The 7,792-nt window shown below is 38.2% G+C and overlaps 1 pseudogene; it reads left to right on the top strand.

Annotated features, from left to right (window-relative positions):
- Positions 1-1,935: 1,935 nt before the first annotated feature.
- Positions 1,936-5,539, top strand: LOC145938433 (uncharacterized; annotated as a pseudogene).
- Positions 5,540-7,792: the final 2,253 nt, after the last annotated feature.

The raw sequence follows: 7,792 nt of genomic DNA, 5'->3' as shown, positions 1-7,792 counted from the left end.
ACAATTTTTCCACACTTTTTAAAATCGTTCTATAGAGCACTTGCACCCGCTATTCTTTTTTCGACCGACGTATCTGTGCGCTTGCAAATTACGTACTATGATTTGAAGTGGCAGCAGTCCTTATTTTGTCTAATCATTTCTTCCCCTCTTCATGATTAACAGATTGTTTAATTACATATCAGAAAGGTGATCTCCCTTCATCGCGTTATCGCTTTTGACACAGAGCGGCCGGACATCGGCGCTCATTTTTGTTTATAAAAATTCAAGCGGCCGGACATCGGCGCTCTCTAAACAATGTGAAAGAATTCCGCTTAGGGGGAGGGGAAAGGTTCCGCAAAGGCTGCCGAATATCGGCGCGTAATGCAACACGATCTTTTACCGCGAAAAAAAACACGTGTCCCGACGTGTTCATTGCGATAAGCGTGACCTCCCAAGATCCCCTCAGATGGAGGAGGGGGAGGGGGAGGTACCGCGTGGGTGGCCGAATGTCGGCAAAATTATCGCAAATGAATTCTTCCTAAATAATGAGGAAGAAATGTCACATATGGGCAGGGGAGGGGGAGGGCGGAAGTACCGCCAAAGCGCGTCGCCTTATGGGGGAGGGGTGGGGGAGGTATCGCGAGGGTGGCCGAATGTCGGCGCTCACTTTGTGGTGTTTTGTTTATAATAAAACTTGTTAGATAATTCAAAGTAATACAATACGCTGTTTTGTTTATGAAAAACAATACGCGATAAGCGTCTCCCGCACAGTGATAAGCGCTCCCGCCCCGCGTGACGTCATCCCCCTCGCCTACAAGATCCCCCCCGCCCCGCGTGACGTCATACCCCCTCGCCCGGAGAACCCCCCCGCCCCGCGCCCCCCTCGGAGGACCCGGGTTAGAACCGGCATAGTATTCTTACTTCCACACAATTTAATGTTTTTGAAATATATTTATACTCGAATTACGCGCGTATTAACGAAAGCGGAGCGGAACACTACGCGGCGTTCGTGATCGGCGAATATTATGGAAAGGGGCCGAAATCCCCAAAGATGCCGAATCATGACTCCCACTCCTGACCCATTGCCAAGATAGCGGAACCGCGAGAGAGTCTCGCTCTCTTAGGCATCGAGCACCCAGCCGAGTCGCATCTTTTGTATTATGAGCTTATTAAAGCCATTGTGCGTTTATATTCTGTATATATATTATTTGAATACCGTAAGAACAAAACAGCTGGCGACGAGGATAATTGAAATTACATTATATACGCTGAAGGAAACAGGAAACATAGACGTAAAATCGGAGTAACTAATAAGAAGCTCGGGAAGCACTGGAAGACGTGGCGAAGGAACCTTCGAGAAATTTCGGAGCAGACGTGGCAAGTGATTAAGAAGGATTTCGGAAACAAGTCAAAATGTCGACAGGATCACGCAGTCCTGTGACGGGAACAAATCTGGAGCAGTAGGTAACAATTGCCAACCCTCTGCAAATAGATAATTTTGATCCGACGCAGCAGTCGCTGAGCAGATGGCTGCAGCGGTTGGAAGGCACGTTCCGAGTTTTTCAAATACGAGAAGAAGCAGACCAAGTGGCTTACTTATTACACTTCGTAGGAGTGGAGGCTTTTGGAATTTTGTGCGACAGACTGGATCCAGCAGATCCGTATACGCAATCATATAATACACTAATTGGGAAATTAAAAGAATTCTACGAGCCCGAGCCGCTGGAAATTGCAGAGATATATATTTTTCGGAAGAGAATGCAACGTCCGGAGGAGAACGCGCAGGAGTACATGGCGGCTCTGCAAAAATGATCTCTGCGTTGTAAATTCGGGGAATATTTACGAACCGAATTAAGGAACCAGTTCGTTTTTGGATTAAGGAATCAAAGAATCCAGTCGAGACTATTAGAGACAGCGCAACTTACCAGGGAGTCGGCGTTAAAAATTGCATGCGGTATGGAGTTAGCAGAAAAAGGAGTCAGCAAGCTGAAGGAGGAAATTCCAACAGAAACAGCCGTTGACCTCGTGGGCACGGGACCAAAACAGAAGAAGCCGAAAGGGCAAGACGAACGCAAAGGATTCAAAGGAAATCAACAATGAAAAAAGAACCACAATCTACATACCGTTCCAATCATTCTAAATATAATAATAAAAATAATAAGCGAGTTAATTTTAAAACTAATAATAATATTGTTTGCTTTAGATGCGGACAGGCTCATTTTGCAAGCAGTTGTACCCTTCCTTGGAGTGTGAAATGCAGGGAATGTGGAGGTTTTGGCCATCTACAAAAAGTTTGCAAGAAGAAAGATCAAGCACACATGCTGGAGGAGGTGTGCAGTTTAACGGAGCAAGAGCATAACGAGCACAGAGCGAAATTTACGGTCCCCCTAAAAATTGAAAATCGTGACGTCGTCTTCGATGTAGACTGCGGTTCGGCGGTAACACTGGTAAGCGAGAAATGGTTGAAAAATACGCTTCCAAAATTAAAAATTTTTAAAACGCGCCTAAGACTGCGATCTTATTGTAAGCAAAATTTCGTGCCACTCGGATTTGTTAAAGTTAAAGTAAGGGATGTTGAGCAAATTAAAAATTTAAATATGTACGTAGTAAAATATGATAGAGATCCGTTATTAGGTCGAGAATGGATTTGTCAATTAAAAATACTAGCAAGTGAAAAATAGTTTAGTCGAAGTTGAAGACGTTCAAGAGGTGAATATTGTGGATCAGGAAAAACTGGCAAATTTGTTTAAAAAGTACAATAATGTTTTAAGTGAAGAGTTTGCTCATATTAAAAATTTTAAAGCACATTTGAAATTAAAGCCTAACGCGAAACCAATATTTGTTAAAAACCGCGTAGTTCCTTTCAGAATTTTAGAAAAAGTAGAAAAAGAATTAGAATATATGGTAGAAGCCGGTATATTGGAAAAAGTAGAGTCCTCGAGATGGGCCACGCCCATTGTGCCGGTCTTGAAGAAAGACGGTAGTATTCGAATCTGCGGCGATTTTAGTGTCACAGTAAATCCGGCGTTAATAGTCGATGAGCATCCCTTACCTACGATTGACCAATTATTTGCATCAATGTCGGGAGGCACGATATTTTCAAAAATAGATTTAAAGCAAGCATACTTGCAATTATCAATTGCGGAATCAGATAGAGAAATCCTCACCTTGAGTACACACAAAGGGTTATATAAATGTCATAGACTTATGTATGGAGTGGCATCGACACCTGCTATTTGGCAGAGAACTATAGAAAATATATTAAATGGAATTCCCGGTGTAGCTATATTCCTAGACGATATTAAAATTGCGGGAAAAAATATTGATGAACATCTGGAACGATTAGAATTAGTGCTAAAACAATTATCGGAACATAATATATGCATAAATTTAAATAAATGTGCTTTCCTCAAAGATCAAATTTCATATTGCGGATATATTATAAGTAAGAAAGGAATTTTAAAGGAACCAAAAAAAATAGAGGCGGTTCAGAAAATGCCGCGACCAACGAATATTACGGAACTACGAGCCTTTATTGGATTAATTAATTATTACGGTCGTTTTATTAAAAATTTGAGTTATATCTTACATCCTTTAAATAGGTTATTACAGAAAAATACCGTGTTTAAATGGTCTAAAGAATGCGAAGTTGCTTTTAACAAAGTTAAATTAGAGTTTGGAAATGATGAAGTATTAGTTCCTTTTGACCCTAAACTGCCATTAGTACTTGCGGTCGATGTCAGCCCGTACGGGGTAGGAGCGGTTCTTTCTCATACGTACCCCGATGGTACAGAACGCGTGATACAGTACGCTTCGAATACATTAACCGAAACGCAAAAGAAATATGCACAAATCGACAAGGAAGCATTAGCAATTGTATTCGGAGTCAAAAAATTCCACCAATTTCTGTATGGGAATCGATTTACCTTATTAACAGATCATAAACCGTTAGCGCAAATTTTTAATCCGCAAAAAGGCCTTCCGGCGTATAGCGCTATGCGCATGCAGCACTACGCTGTATTTTTGCAAGCTTTCAATTTTGACATTAAATATCGAAAATCTAAAGAACATGGAAATGCGGATGGATTTTCACGATTGCCCATACGGGAAAAGAGCGTTGGAAATTATGACGCAATAGATATCTTTCAAATAGAAAATTTAGAAACATTGCCTGTAACGGCAAAAAGTATTCGCAAAGAAATAAGTAAAGATAGAGTATTAAATAATTTGCGACAGGCGTTAAAGAAAGGCAAAAGCCTTGTGCCGTTAGGCTATAATGATAGCGAATTTACATTACAAAACGATATAATTTTTAAAAAAGAAAGAGTAGTTATTCCCCAAAAATTAAGACAGAAAGTGTTAAAAGAATTACATGCAGGCCATTTCGGTACAGTTAGGATGAAACAGTTAAGTAGAAATTTTTGCTGTTTTGGTGGCCAAAAATAGATAAAGACATAGAAGAGATTACAAATAATTGTAAAGCTTGTATTCTCTTCAGTAATAATCCTATCAGCAAAATTAAACATCAATGGGAAGCGGCAACCCAACCGTTTGAAAGAGTACACATAGACTTCGCGGGTCCCTTTATAGGACACATGTTTTTAGTTTTGGTAGATGCGTATAAAAATGGCCGGAAATACATTTAGTCAAGAATCTATCGGCACAAAATACAATAGAGAAGTGTAGGGAAATGTTGGTTACTTTTGGCCTTCCACAAACGTTAGTCTCGGACAATGGCCGAACTTTTATATCAGAAGAATTTAAAATATTTTTACAAACCAATGGTATTTATCATAAGCTTACAGCGCCGTATCACCCGGCCACGAATGGCTTGGCAGAACGTTTCGTGCAAACACTTAAACAAGCGTTACGTAAATTAAATGTCACTAATAGGAATATCAAAACAAATTTGCAAAAGTTTCTCTTCCAGTATAGAATAACGCCACATCCGAAATTAAATAAATCACCGGCGGAAGCGATGTTTGAGAGAAAACTTAGAAGCAGATTAGATTTGATATTCCCTAAAGAAGAAACAAAAATAAAAATAATAGAAAATGTTAGCGCGATAAGAAATCTTAGAGAAGGCGAAAGAGTCGCCGTTCGAGATTATTTAAGCAAAGAGATTAAATGGCGTTTTGGAAGTGTACTTAAAAAATATGGTAAATTACATTATGATGTAAAATTAGATGATGGCAGGATCTGGAAACGCCACATTAACCAAATCAAAAAGATAGGCAACGAAATTAATGATAAAAAAGGATGCTGTGATGTTGATCATAATGGCCCTATAGAAAGCGATGTTGTAATTACTGAGAACGACGCTCAAACAAATTCGACTCCGGAAAATTTCGACACTGGCTCGAGTTCTTGCTCCGAAGAAAATAAAACCACACCATCCGAGGAAGGGAGAACTGTTGAAGCCAACGTTCCACACATAACTTCTTCATTAGAAGCTAATAAAATTGTTAACGAACGTCAATCGAATGCGGCCGCGGAGGGCCGACCTCAACGTAATAGGAAACCTCCATCTAGATATGGAAATTATTTGTCTTTATTTTAAAAAGAGTATTCACTTCTTTTCTTTTCTATAATGTAACGATGAAGTATTTCTTTTTCTTCCTTTTCGTATGAGATGTTAAAATTTACGAGGGGAAGAGCTGATATATATTTATACTCGAATTACGCGCGTATTAACGAAAGCGGAGCGGAACACTACGCGGCGTTCGTGATCGGCGAATATTATGGAAAGGGGCCGAAATCCCCAAAGATGCCGAATCACGACTCCCACTCCTGACCATTGCCAGGATAGCGGAACCGCGAGAGAGTCTCGCTCTCTTAGGCATCGAGCACCCAGCCGAGTCACATCTTTTGTATTATGAGCTTATTAAAGCCATTGTGCGTTTATATTCTGTATATATATTATTTGAATACCGTAAGAACAAAACAGTTTTAAATCTGAAACATTAGATTGGTAAATCTATACATACAAATTTTAATTTTTTTTATTATTTAATTTTTATATATACCCTTTTCTTATTTTACTTACTCAAATATTTTTTGATTACGTCTAATGTACCCACCGCTAACCCGCTATTATTAGCTCTCATACAATTTCATAATTCTTCAATATACAAAATTTCTCTGTATATTACAATTTTTGTAAAACATTTTTCACTTCCTTCAATTAGATGTCCTTGATTGCTAAATTCATCAATCTTAATTTTTACATTTTTCCCTTTTGGTTGCTCTAGAAAATGCCACAAAAAGTTGACCATGAGCAAATACAGGATGTGGCAAATAAATCCCAATTTTTTCTAAACTCTGTCCTTGTGATTTATTTATTGTCATAGCAAATGACACTCGAATAGGAAACTGTCTTCGTTTAAATTTAAATGGCAATTCCAAATCACTTGTAATTAAATCTATCCTTGGAATGATGACAATCTGTCTTCGAGCAGGACCAGTTAGAACCTCCGCATAAATTAGATTATTTTTCAAATTAGTTACAATAAATCTTGTTCCATTACAAAGTCCTTTCTTAGTATTTAAATTTCTTAATAGGATTATTATAGCACTGACTTTTATTTTAAGTCGATGAACTGGCATTCCAGAAGGTGTCAGAGAGTTTAAAAACTCGGAAAATTTAATTGCTCCTGTGGATCATCACTTACAATAAAGTCAATTGAGAGATATTCCTTTTCCTCTCCTTCCATTTGACAAAGAATTGCGTCATTAATTTTGAAAGTATCCTCATTTTTAGGACAAAGTATCGCTCGTTCTGAATTTTCTCTAATCCGTTCCATGGTGATTCTATCACCAAAAATCTCATTAATAAGAAATTCTTTTGATATAAAATCTTTGGGGATTTCAATTGTATCGAGATATAGTCCATCCGTATTTGATAATTTACCTTCTCCGAGTTGCATTAGCTAATTTGCAAATTCTTTTTCTTCCGCAGTTCTCATATTTTGCTGTAATTTAACCTGAGTTACGTTCCTCCATATAGGGTTGTATTTTACAGTCGATTCAATTATAGCTGCTTTTTGTGCATGAGGCACTACTGGGAGATTTTGTCTGAAATCTCCTGCAAATAAAATTACTTTTCCTCCAAATGGTCGAGGATTCTTCATCAAATCCTTTAAAAGTTTATCAACTGCTGTTAAAGCATGTCCAACAGTCATGCTTACTTCATCCCATATGATTAATTTGGCATTGATCAATTCTCGTGCAGCTTGAGAATTTCCTCTAATATTTGATTTAGCTCCATCATCAAGTGGGATTGAAAGCTTAAACAGAGAGTGATAAGTTCTTCCTCCTTTCAGAAGTGTGGCTGCAATTCCAGTTGAAGCACATGGAAGAATTATTTCGTTTCTTTCTCGAATAACACTTAAAAATGTGTTAAATAGGTAGGTTTTACCACTTCCTGCAAACCCGTCAATAAAAAATAACCTCTGAGGCTCATTTTCATTTTCAATTGCTCGCATGACTATTTCGTACACGTGCTTTTGCTCAGCATTTAGTGTCGATAATAAATAATCACCACGTATTCTTTCTTCATCCACATTATACTCTGTTACGTAAATATTTACTGGAGTTGGATTTGGCAATTGGAAATTCTCACAGCTACTTCCATTATTTATCAGAATTCCTTGTATATGGTTTAAAGCCATATTTTCAGGATTTACAACATTGTTATGTACAAAGTCCTCAATCATGAAATCTTTGTATTTATTCCAAATAGTTGGTACATCTGTTGGAGTTCCAAAGATGCAAATGTAAGCAAATAATTCTCGAAGTTGTGCAGGCATATTCG

Source organism: Prenolepis imparis, unplaced genomic scaffold (assembly GCF_030444845.1).
Source record: "Prenolepis imparis isolate NDT839.2.m4 unplaced genomic scaffold, iyPreImpa1.0 SCAF_1, whole genome shotgun sequence".
Lineage (NCBI taxonomy): Eukaryota > Metazoa > Arthropoda > Insecta > Hymenoptera > Formicidae > Prenolepis > Prenolepis imparis.
This window is presented reverse-complemented; position numbering and strand designations above follow the sequence as displayed.